The sequence below is a fragment of the Pleurodeles waltl genome, chromosome 3_1 (assembly GCF_031143425.1).
Source record: "Pleurodeles waltl isolate 20211129_DDA chromosome 3_1, aPleWal1.hap1.20221129, whole genome shotgun sequence".
Classification (NCBI taxonomy): domain Eukaryota; kingdom Metazoa; phylum Chordata; class Amphibia; order Caudata; family Salamandridae; genus Pleurodeles; species Pleurodeles waltl.
The window spans coordinates 989775347-989788493 of record NC_090440.1 but is presented as its reverse complement, the minus strand read 5'-3'; the positions used below and the strand labels follow the sequence as shown (position 1 = coordinate 989788493).

General features: G+C 44.9%; 1 protein-coding gene across 6 annotated transcripts in view; it reads left to right on the top strand.

Annotated features, from left to right (window-relative positions):
* LOC138284878 (transcription elongation factor A protein 3-like) overlaps positions 1–13147 on the top strand; it is a 194315-nt gene that overhangs the window by 167618 nt on the left and 13550 nt on the right. The gene's annotated exons all lie outside the window — the stretch shown is intronic.

Sequence of the window (13147 nt, the reverse complement as noted above, 5' to 3'; positions counted from 1 at the left end):
GTTCCTTGTCAAAAAAGCCCCGGTAATAAAACTGGCAGCAGCATGGCATATTTCTGGCCAATTGAGGTTTAATAAAAATCTAAAACCTTCCTGGTGTGAACTAAAACTGGGCAGACGCAGAAGTGGGGGTAAAAAAGTTGATCTTAACTGTTTTATAAAGTGCACAGAAAAGTAAAAATGGGACTGTGGATTGCCTAGAGGTATTATCACAAGGTGTGGGGGGAATGTTCTCAAGCCATCCTCCTTGTACTAGAAAAGCTAGAAGAAAATGGAAAGTCACCTAACGGGGCCTAGTCAAGTAGAATCTGTGTTGTGAGTTTTTAAATATAAAAAACGAGCAAGTTAGTTTCTTGGCTAGGTGCGATAGCTTGATAGTTTGCCAGAGAGGTGAGCTGGGCACTTTGGGCCAGATGTATGATCACGGCCCATTGCGATTCGGTAAAAGCGATTTCTTAAAAATCGCAAATGCTATTACCGAATCGCAAATTGCGATACCGGCCCCATTCGCAGCTATGGGCCTGTTGGCCCATAGCTGCAAATTTTTTGCATTTCCAAAATTGCGATTTCTGAATCAGAAATCGCAATTTTGAAAATTCAAAAGGCCAGGTTGCTGGGGGCGTAAGGCCCCCTCTCCTGCACCCCAATTATTATTTTTTGAACATGTAAGGTACACACATGCCAAAAGGGCATGTGTGCTTTACATGTTAAATTTAAAAATGCAGTTTTACTGCATTTTTAAATTTTGCACCAGGTTACCACCTGGTTGCAGATCATGGTATTTTGCATGTGCAAAATACCATTCTGCGAAAAATCGCAATTTGCGATTTTTTGCAGCATTGCCTTGCGACCTGGATTTTGCGAATCGCAAATTGCGATTCGCAAAATCCAGGTCGCAACACCAAAAAATTGCAATTTTTGCGATTTCTACTTTGTGGTCTGCGAATGCCTTTCATGCATTGCAGACCACTATTTTGCACTCGCAAACTGCCGATTTTACCGTTTGCGAGTGCAAAATATTTTCAGACATATGGCCCAAGGTCACCAACGCTTAAGCTGTGCATGTTCGTGATAGGTTGAGTTTATTTGGGTTCTGGCTGAGCTTGGAATTTAAATCCCAGCCCACTCAAAGTGCTCTTCAGATACCCAAGCCAGGGTATGGACTCCACATTGTCCAAGGCCAGGCAATCCTGAAGAATACATTTTGATAATTCTAAATCCAAGGTTCGCCAATTTTGTAATCAGGGTAATAATGGCCCAAAACCCGGCAATCCCCTACATATTTTAAACCTATCTCTGAGTGGCAAAATAAAGTTGGAGCTCCCTGTGCAACCATAAAAAGTCTTTGGAGACACTTGAAAGGGATTTAGCTTAACCCTTTTGCTGCCAGGCCTTTCCCCCCTTAGGTGCCAGGCCCTTTTTTGGGCTATTTGGGGCAGTTCGCACTTAGACTCTCATAACTGTTTGCCCACATAAGCTACCCACACCAAATTTGCGTCCTTTTTTCCAACATACTAGAGATTCTAGAGGTACCCAGAGTTTGTGGGTTCCCCTGAAGGAGACCAAGAAATTATCCAAAATACAGCGAAAATTTCTTTTTTTTAAAAAAAAAAAAAAGAGAAAAAAGGGCTGTAGAAGAAGGCTTGTGTTTTTTTCCCTGAAAATGGCATCAACAAAGGGTTTGCGGTGCTAAAATCACCAGCTTCCCAGCTTTCAGTAAAAGGCAGGTTTGAATCAGAAAACCAAATTTTTCAACACAATGTTGGCATTTTACTGGGTCATACCCCATTTTTACATTTTTGTGTGCTTTCAGCCTCCTTCCAGTTAGTGACAGAAATGGGTGTGAAACCAATGTTGAATCCCAGAAAGCAAAACATTTCTGAAACATAGACAACATTCTGAATTCAGCAATGGGTAATTTGTGTAGATCCTACAAGGGTTTCCTGCAGAAAATAACAGCTGAAATAAAAGAATATTGAAATTGAGGTAAAAAAAAACAGCTATTTTTCTCCACGTTTTATTCTGTAACTTTTTTCTGCATTTTCAGATTTGTGGAAGCAATATACCGTTACGTCTGCTGTACTCTTCTGGTTGCTGGGATATATAGGGCTTGTAGGTTCATTAAGAACCTTAGGTACCCAGAGGCAATAAATGAACTGCACCTTGCAGTGGGTTTTCATTCTATACCGGGTAAACAGCAATTCATTTGCTGAAATATAAAGAGTGAAAAACAGGTATCAAGAACACCTTTGTATTTCCAAAATGGGCACAAGATAAGGTGTTGAGAAGCAGTGGTTATTTGCACATCTCTGAATTCCAGGGTGCCCGTACTAGCATGTGAATTATAGGTCATTTCTCAAATAGACGTCTTTTTTACACACTGTCTTACATTTGGAAGATACAAATGTAGAGAAAGACAAGGGGCAATAACACTTGTTTTGCTATTCTGTGTTCCTCCAAGTAAAAATTATACCTCACTTGTGTGGGTAGGCCTAGTGCCAGCGACAGGAAATGCCCCAAAACACAACGTGGACACATCAAAATTATAAAAATAAAAAATAACCGTTTTTTTTTGTGGGGGGGGGGGGAGGGCCTGCATTTTTGGTCCTGGGCTCAGTAGCCATATAGGGAAACCTACTAAACCCAAACATTTCTGAAAACTAGACACCGGAGGGAGTCCAGGGAGGTGTGACTTGCGTTGAATCACCCAGTGTTTTCTCACCCAGAATCCTTTGCAAATGTCAAAGGTTGACTAAAAAAACACTTTTTCGTCACATTTCAGTGACAGAAAGTTCTGGAACCTGAGAGGAGCCACAAATTTCCTTCCATCCAGCATTCCCCCAAGTCTCCCGATAAAATGAATACCTCACTTGTGTGGGTGGGCCAGGTGCCTGCAACAGAAAAAGGCCAAAAACCTGAAGAGATTGAGGGGATAGCACAGCGAGTTGATAAGCACATATTTTTTGTTTATACATCTTTAGGCTGACTATGCTTTGAGGACCCACACAAGTGAGGTGTCATTTTACTTGGGAGACTGAGGGGAACGCTGGGGAGTAGGAATTTTGTGCCGGAGTGGTAATCCTACAATGAAAAGTCAGGAAAATATGCTTTTTTAAGCCAATTTTGAGGTTTACAGAGGAGTCTGGTTAAGAAATTTTGGGGGATTCACGCAAGCCACACCTCCCTGGACTCCTTGGGGTGTCTAGTTTTAAAAAATATCTGGGTTTGATAGGTTTCCCTGGATGAAGGCCACACCTGGGACCAAAAACATAGGTGCCCCTTCCCCTCCAAACACAGGTAGTTTTGTAATATATCATTTTGATGTGTCCACGTACTTCTGTCATGTTCCAAACACTAAAATTGTGAAAAGGAGCGCACTTAGGTTATGTTAAAAAAGACCCCTCACCCACCAACCAAGTTGGAGGCATGCTTCATCATCGGGGTCCCACCTGAGACACCTAGCTTGTCACAGGTGTGCTGCGACGCCTGATTACAGTGGAGCAGGTTTTGTCATTTTTACCACACATACTGGTTGGACTTGGTGAGTGATGGTTCAGTAGATCAAATTTTATGAACAAGAGATTTCACAAAAGTGAAATGCATTGTTAATAACTGAAAGGCCAAAAGGCTGAACCAATGACTCACAGCTCTTGAGCGGTAAAGCCGCGTCAAGGCACCAACCGTTTTACAGTCCATTCACACACCTTTCATACATGACATGCACAAGACCATTCACGCTGCCAGCCACAGGCCCAGCACATTACTATACTCGCATCGACAGACAGCACCACTCGAGGGCCCATCACTTACATATCCCCACATGCCTGATACAGCAATCATACCAGCTGATGGGAATGTGTGGACTGACGTTTAGCTGTCACCGCCAGCCAAGCGCCACTCCACACACACCGCCAGCCAAGCGCCGCCCCACGCACACTGCCAGCCAAGCGCCACCCCACGCACACCGCAGCCAATCACCACCCCATGCACACCACCATCACTTTTTTTTTGTTTATAGACAACAAAGAAACCACTAACTAATTATAAAATAAGTACAAAACTACAAACACAAAAGCTTTAACTGAAAACATGACAGAAATGTGAAACTGAACATCTGAAAATCTAAAACAGGCAGTTTACGCTCACGGTATTTCCCAAAAATGTTTTGGGGTGTGGTAACTCCTGAAACAGCTGGCCACACACAGCCCAGGCTTTGAATGGCAATCAGGGCAGTACATCAGGCTCTCCCTCCGGATACCTCTTTGGGCACATACTCTACATTGCTTAGTGGGCAAGTCTTTTTTGGAAGTGGGAGGAATGTGATCTGGAAAGTGGCGATCTTTCAATCTAGCCACATCTTCCACCACTGCTACTCTAGGAACTCTTGTCTGTTCCACCACAATAAGGCTCTCTCTCACTGAATCCTATAATTTAACAAATTTCATCCTTGACTCAGGTGAGCAATCCTTGAATGCAATAAAAGCATTAAAAGTTCCCAAATTAAATAAATGTAGGGCCAACTTTTTATACCAACTATAAGACTTACGAAGAGCAGTGTAAGGTTCCAACCTCTGATCTACTCTATCAACACGGGTGGTGTTGATAGAGTAGATCAGAGGTTGGAACCTTACACTGCTCTTCTGTGTCTATGTGTCTCAATGTGTCTATTGTAGTCCAAAATGCACGCAGGTTTGCGCATTTCGGCAACCTGACCCTAAATAGTCACAGGGGAAGTACTCTCATCATGGATGGTAGATAGCATGTACACATCCGTCCTGTCTGAAAATTTCAGAGCTAGCTGCTCATTATTCTGCAAGGCACTGCACTGTCCCCTTTCAAGTTTTTTACAGACAAGCTCCCTTTGATAGCTTTTCCAGTTAGAACCGATTGTGCCACAAGCAACAGTGTCCACTCTAAACAACTCCTTGAACAACTGCACTCCAGTGTAGAAATTATCTACGTACAAATGGTGACCTTTGTTAAACAGTTGTCTACCAAGTTACCACACAGTTTTCTCGCTAACTCCAAAAGTGGGCGGACTACCAGGGGGGTCAATACTGGAATCCCTACCAGTGTAGACACTTAAATTATACACAAATCCTGTACTACTTTCTGACAGCATATACAATTTAATTCCATACCCTGCCCTCTTACTAGGAATGTAGTGCTTAAAAACTAAACACCCCTTGAACAGGACCAAAGACGCGTCCACACTTATCTCTTTGCCTGGAACATAGACCTCTGAAAATCGATCTACAAAATGATCAAGGACAGGCCTAATCTTAAAAAGACGGTCACAATCAGGGTGATCTTCTGGCAAGGCTAAAGCATTGTCTACAAAATGCAGCATACGAAGAAGAAGCAAATAGCAATTACGAGTCATAGTTGCAGGAAATATAGCCGTTGCCATCAAGGGACTAATAGACCAATAAGAAGCCAGTGACGGCTTCTTTATCAACCCCATCAAAAAAGTCAAACCTAAAAACCATTTCATCTCTTCCAGATATGTGGGAACCCGCTGAGTAGCTCTAGACTGAGGCCTAAGTCTGGCAGCGTTATCCCTCAAATATTGCTCCGCATACAAATTAGTCTGCTCAACAATCTCTTCCAAAAATACATCATCCATAAACAAGTGAAAGAAATTGACAGGCAAAAAGTTTTTCATATTGACTCTACACCCAGGGAGACCAGTAAATGCAGGTAACTGTGGCTGCTCCATGTTTGGGGCAATCCAGGTTTCAGGTCTTCTAATGGGAAACCCTTCAGCCCCAGGCTGCTGCCCTCTTGGCACATCAATGCCCTCCTCTGAGCATCTGAGAGTGGCTTCCTCATCAGAAGAATCCTCTCGGACAGAAAACTCACTGCCAGAATCTCTCACTTCCTCCTCTGCCTCCGATGCAGAGTCAGTCTCATAATCATGGCCAGAAGACGACTCAAAAAGCATGCCAACAACCTGCTGAGCGGTCACTCTGCGGCTAGCCATGATCCTTTCAAACAACAAATGGATTGCCAACAACAACCAGCACTAAAATAAGTAATAAACAAAGTGTAGCTTTATCACAAAGAGTTATGTACTAAAAAACTATACCACTCACTTGCCTGAAAAAGCTACTCACTAGCAACTACTCAGCAATCACCAATGATATCCCACTAAACAGAAAAAAGAAAAAAGAAAATTAGACATATGACAACACAAATATCATTGTGCTCAAATCTAAGGACAATTTCACACACAGTCCTGCATTTAGTACACCACCTACAAACGTAATTCATGCATGTCAACAATATTTCTTTGGAGTAAATTGCTTTGACTTACCTAAAACATGCAACTATGCAAACCGCAGGACAACTACTGCCAAAACGGCAAGCATCCACAGCAAAGGAAGCAAAAGCTTTGAACTAGAACAAAAAGAAAAAATAAACTGTTATAATCACAAATTCAAATACTTCGCCAGTTGACAAACACCCCGCCACCAAGAACTTAGAAATTGTCCGTGGTGCCTAAGTGGCTTCTGCCCCCCTTGGGGGCAGATGGGCCTAAAGAAAAATAGGCTGATCTGCCCCCAACGGGAGCGGAAATGGCCATTAGTAAGGTGCCCCACTTTGGGGTGTGACCCTTGCCAAAGGGGCCAACCCCCCCCCACAAAACACACACACACACACAAGATCCCTGGTGCCTAAGTGGATTCTGCCCCCCTCGGGGGAAGATGGGCCTAAAAAAAAAATAGGCTGATCTGCCACCAAGGAGGGCAGAAATGGCCAACAGCTCTGTACCCTGCTTGGGGTGGCGACCCTTACCAAAGGGTGCAAAAGGGGGTGCCCACAGCACAAAAAAACGAAAGGGAACAAAAAATAAATAAAAATTCCCATCTTGGTGGCTTCTGCCCCCTTGGGGGCAGACAGACCAAAAAAAAAATAGGCCGATCTGCCCCCAAGGGGAGCAGAAATGGCCATCAGTAATGTGCCCTCCTTTGGGGGGCGACCCTTGCCATAGGGGCTGCCCCCCCACACAAAAAACACACATACAAGATCCCTAGTGCCTAAGTGGATTCTGCCCCCCCTTGGGGGCAGATGGGCCTAAACAAAAGGCCAATCTCCCCTCAAGGGGGACAGAAATGGCCAACAGCTCTGTGTCTGCTTCGGGGGGGGCGACTGTTGCCAAAGGGGGCACCCCCAGCACACACAAAAACAAAGGGAACCAAAAAAAAAAATCTTTGACGTCTCGGTGGCTTCTGCCATCCTTAGGGGCAGATGGGCCTAAGGGACAGAAATGCCCATCAGTAATGTCCCCTTTAGGGGGTGACCCTTGCCAAAGGTGCCGCCCTCCCAACACAAAACACACACACACTCAGGATCCCTGGTGCCTAAGTGGATTCTGCTCCATGGGCATAAAAAAAATAGGCCGATCTGCCCCCAAGGGGGGCAGAAATAGCCAACACTAATTTCACCCCTTTTGGGGGGCGACCTTGGCCCAAGGGGTGCCCCCAAGACACAAAAAACCAAAACACAATCCCTGGAGTCTAGTGAGTTTCAACCCCCCGGGGCGAGATCAGCCAAAAACATGGCTGATCTAGCCCCAGGGGCGGCGAAACATACCAAAAAAATATTGACCTCAGGGCAGCAACCCTTGCCTAAGGGGTCACTGCCCAAAAACATCATGAAAATAAAATCCCAGGTTTCCTAGTGGGTTTCGACCTCCCCCTGGGGGAAGATCAGCTTAAAAAAACTGGCAATTTATTATTGCCCCCCAGGGTAGCGACCCTTGCCCAAGCGGTCGGTCCCCAAAATAAAATTCACAGTAAATCCCTGGTGCCTAGTGGGGATTCCTGCTTCACGATCGCGGGCCCTGCCTCCGATCGTGAAGCAGGAATCCATTGAAAACAGGCACGGGGGAAAGGAAAAACTGATTTCCCCCCAAAAACCCCCAAAAAGAAGGACTCACCTGAAACGGGTCCTTTCTTTAGACGCGCTGGAAGCAAATGGCTTCCAGTGCATCCTCAGCAGCTTCTGATGACGGCGGCGCGCTGTGAGCGCGCTGACGTCATCAGATTGCCGGGGGGGGGTTGAGGCTAGCGCTCCCCCTTGGGTTGGGTGCAGGACGAGCTGGTCTCGTCCACTCGCCCCAGGCACCTTGGTGGTTAATATAGGGAAGTTGTTAGGCCTCACCTGTTAGACCTGAAAGCCCTAGGGGGTTCATCCCCCATCTTTTTGCCTGCCTCCCTCCATTTTTCTGACCCTGTTTTTGATGGTTTTAGGACTCTGCACACTTTACTACCTGCCATTGCATGGCCTGTGTGTGCAGTTTCACTGCCACTTAGACTTGTATTTAAAACTACTTGCCAAGCCTTAAACTCCCCTTTTCTGCATATAAGTCACCCCTAAGGTAGGCCCTATGTAACCCATAGGGCAGGGTGCTATGTAAGTAAAAGACAGGACATGTACGTATGTGTTTTACATATCCTGGTAGTGAAAAACTCACAAATTCGTTTTCCACTACTTTGAGGCCTGCTCCTCTCATAGACTGGCATTAGACCTGCCATCAGATACTTTTAAGAGGTAGCTTCTGAACTGAAAGGAGTAGTCCTATCATATTTAGTATGGCCAGAATGGTAATAGAAAATCCTGCTTTGGAGAAGTTGGATTTAATATCACCATTTTAGAATTGCCACTTTTAGAAAGTGGGCATTTCTCTGCAGTTACTGCCTTTCCAGCCTGTCTCCAATCCACATCTGGTCTGTGCTGGTTGACATCTCCCCTTGTGCATTCCACCTAGACATCCATAAACAGAGGTCACATCTGCATACTGAATGGGTCTCCCTGGGCAGGAAGGGTGGAGGGACTCTCTCTTACACTTCAAAGGCCAGTGACCTGCCCTCACACAAAGGACTGAGAGCCCCTCACAGGTGTCCTGGCTGACAGTACTGGGCTGAAAGGGTAACGTGTGCACTTCAAAACCACTCTTCGAAGTTTCCTCCACTTCAAAGGCATTTTTGGGTATACATACTGGGTCTCCGATCCCACCAAATAAGACACTTCTGCATCTACACCTGGATTCTGTCAGAGGGACTGCCTTGCTGCCCAAAGGACTCATCTGGACTGCTTTACTGAGAAGGACTGCTGTGCTGCCTGTTGGCCTCTGACTCTGCTTTAAGTACTCTGCCTTCCCCACAAGTGCTCTCCAAGGGCTTCAATTGAGCTTGTCTCCTGTTCTGAAGTCCCAGGGCCACAAAGACTTCACCCCAGAGAAGAAAATCCCTGTGTGTCAGAAAATCAACACAATGCCTGCAGAAATCAATGCAGTGCCTCCCTCACGGCTGCAATTTTGTCACATCAATTACTGGATCGGTGCAGCGCTTGCTTCTTCTACCAGCCCGTCAAGGATTTTCAACGCATCGTCCCTGGGCATCAAAATATCCCTGCATTGCAGTGAGAAACCAAGGCTGCGTTCCTGAATCGATGTATCACCTTGCAGCATGGAAAGAAACTATGCAGCATCTGTGCCGTGCCAGAAAATCTGACTCAACATGTTTTTTTTCAACACATTTCCTCCTCTGCGGCCTCCGTGCATTGTTATTTCTGACACATCCCAGGTACTGTGTGTTACAAGGGTATAAATACGGACTGAGCCTCATTTAAACCTTTAAAAAGTGGTAGCTCAACTTGTGCATATTGGATTTTTGTCACTTGTATCTTATTTTATTCAGATAAATATTATCTATTTTTCTAAACCTGTGTGGTGGATTTTTGTGGTGCTTTCACTGTGTCACTGTATGAGTTATTGCACAAATACTTTACACATTGCCTTCTAAGTTAAGCTTGCCTGCTCGGTGACAAGCTACTAGAGAGTGAGCATAGGATAGTTTGGATTGTGTTGTGAGTTACCCTGACTAAGATTGTGGTTCCTACTTGGACAAGGGTATATACCTCTGCCAACTAAAGACCCAACTTCTAACAGCGGTCATTTCCTTCACTGGCCCTTTAGCCTAATTTGACCTTGAAATGAAAGATTGATACTATATCATTGTCTGTGTTTTGAAATTGTAAGGCACGTTTATACAATTAGGATCTGGTATTTCAGATTTTTTCTATACAGGGCATCTGAATAACCAACAGCAACCGGTTCTTCACCAGCAAGATACTCCTCTATGCTTGAGCAGTAATCAAGGTTGAGTTCATAGGCACCTTGTGGTCGCATGGACATCAAGTAAGGGTCAGCCAATAGTAGCCACTTCTACCCACAGGCTTGCCCTTTGGTATCCTTGGTGCAGAGTTGGGTGCCCCTGGTACCCAGGTGTATGAAGGCAGCAGTGCTCTCAGATCCATGTTTATATTTGGTACTATGGTAGTTTGCAGTAATTTCTACTACTCACAAAAGAAAAGTGGAGGTTAATGAAGGGCAATGGTTAAACCTTGTGATTATATTCGGTGCCAAATGTTGTATAATGCCACTTCTGCTGCCCCAGGTCATTTGTTGAATGCCATTCATTGGTGTTAGAGACCTCTGGTTGAAATTGTATCAGAAAGAGCATAAACATAAGGTCACTCCAGTCACTGTCATCTCTCTTGGGTCCGTATTATGAATGTGACACATTTTCCATGTTTGTGCTGTGATGCACCTTTCAAAAGGTGCGCCAAACACAAACAGGGACAATGTTCCGTATTTCAAGCAATACGCTGCCCCCAGGGCAGTGCATTCAAGTGAAATAGAGAGCAGCTGTTTGTTTAAAAGCTGCTACGTTTTTCATGGTGTAGGTGGCAACCTGTCTGAAGAGGGCCAAGAGACCCCCTTGGAGGCGGGTGCAGCGAGTGACTGCACCCGCCTCCTGGGGGATAGCTGGGTGTCAATAGAAACCCCCTGTCCCTTCCCGAGGGCTGCTTTTAGGAGGCATACTGAAAGAGCTCCACCTTTTTGTGATGTACTTTTGGTGTGCCTCCTAAAGACATGTTTTCCTTGGTGCCTGTCTCCATAATATTTTGTGGGCCCAGAGGCAAAGCGGGGGCCTTGTCCCAATGCAAATGAGGTACCACTGTCTTATGATAGTGCTGGTGCAACAGGAGCACCAGTGCTATCAGTATTAAAGAAGGGATGTACAATCATCTATGGCCTCCTCCGTAATGTAATTGTGCCTCGGGCCTACATAGTGGGCAGCCCCTGGGTGCAATGTATAACATGGCCCCGGTAGTACTAATATTGTCTCTAGAAATCTCTTGCTTTGTTGGGTTCTTCAATGCAAATTTAAAGCATCACTGCTCTGATTAGTTCACAGTGCAGATGCACTGTGGGGTTGTAATTCTCATGAGAAACCCACCTCATTTTACATTGCTGTTATGTATTTCGGGAATTCCACAGTATCAGAGTGTCTTGGCCAAGGATGACACTGATGCTTCCTCTGTGGCATCCCATTTTCAGTTTATTCCAAGAAGGTCTCAAGATCCTAACATGTTTTGGAAAAATGTGTTTTTCTTATACACTGTGCATGTCGAAATAATGACACCTTAAAATTTTCTAATCAGCCTTCTTTCAAGTAATGTAGCATAGATAGCTTTCAGAAGTCTTCCTTAAATGACAAATCTTCACTGTACCTTCCTGAAAACAAAATGTTCAGCCAGCTTAGTGATGGGAGCTGGGGGCATGAGTATGTTTGGGGAGATTGCAGAGGCTCCTTGTGACAAAGTGTAGTATCTTGTCTCCTGAGTAGATGCACTAGAACACTGTTTTTTAGATGTTCAGTAACTTAAACTGACTGCTGTAGCTGTGTTGCATCAGAATGGTTCCATGTTTATTGAACGGTAAAGTGTATTCTATGGCTTCTAGCTAATGATGCTTGAGGTAGGCTGTCTGGAGGAAAGTACAAAGGTTGGGGTGGGTGGTAGGTGATGTAGTGGGAGGAAAAAAGATGATTCCACGTTTGGGTGAGATCGGCATAAGTGATCTGATAGCCATCGAATAACAGATGATAGTGAGGCAAGTGGGGATCTGTGTGTCTAGGATGGTAGTGAATGCAAGGGGTTCTGAAGGAGTAGAAGAGAGGGCCCAGGATTTGTCCTTTAAAAGGACTACATGTAAGTGGATACAGAGTGAGGAGCAGGATGATACCAGACCTGCCAACTCCCACATTGCCACCATGTGAGACAAGATATCGACTCCATTCACACGGTCACATGGTTAGAAGCCGATATCACATGGTGGCTGTGAAAAGAAGCAGAAAACAACTGTAGGGGTTTTTCAGAGGGTTTGAACTGCAGACACCCATTAATGAATGTGGAAACATCCCAGGGCATCTGCAACAGCCTCAGCATACTTATGTTTTTTTAGGAGGGGTGGGGGGTACAAGTGCCTCTTAGGTGCTTCTCAGCACCAGGCCCTGTCCCCTCCAAGGCCCCGTCGCCTTGTCACTCAGTGTAATTTTTGTATTTAGTTGGCAGGACTGTGATACAGAGAATGATCAAAAAGATAGGGTGGAAAGCAGTTTAATGCTGAGTCTGTGACACCAAATACTAGAAGTTGGGTTTCTGGTTGTCAGAGTATGCACCCTGTACAAGCATGAACCACAATCCTAGTCAGGGTAAGTCAGATACACTCTATAAGATTACCTGTGCTCACCCTTTGGTAGATCGACACAGAGCAGTCAGTATAATATAAAGAGGCATTATGTAAATATTTGTGCAACACAACACACAGTAACACAATGAAAACAGCACAAAAAGACTCCATACCAGGTTAGAAACATACACAATACTTTTATTATAATTAAATCAAGACAGACCAAAACAACAAAAATCCAATAAGTAGAAGTCGAGTTATGAATTTTTAAAAAATAAAAAAGAGGTTGAGTGTTTAGAAGGAAAAACCAGAATGTGGGTTATCTGGTGAAGCTAGACTGGGGCAAAGTCAACAGTTCAAGCTGACCGCGATGGAACACAGGCCGGTGACAGGACCCACACAGGCCCGGTGAACAGAGTACCTTGACCCTGGTCGCAACAGAGATGCAGGGTACAGATGAATGATGTGTCGGGCCACAGTCAAGGTGATGCGCCAATTTTCTTCACACAGTCGTTGCGATGCGTCAGTTCTAAAGATGAAGTGCCCATATGCTTTGGTTCCAAAGTGCGATGTGCCAGTTTCTCCGAGCAGTCGAGGAGATGTGTC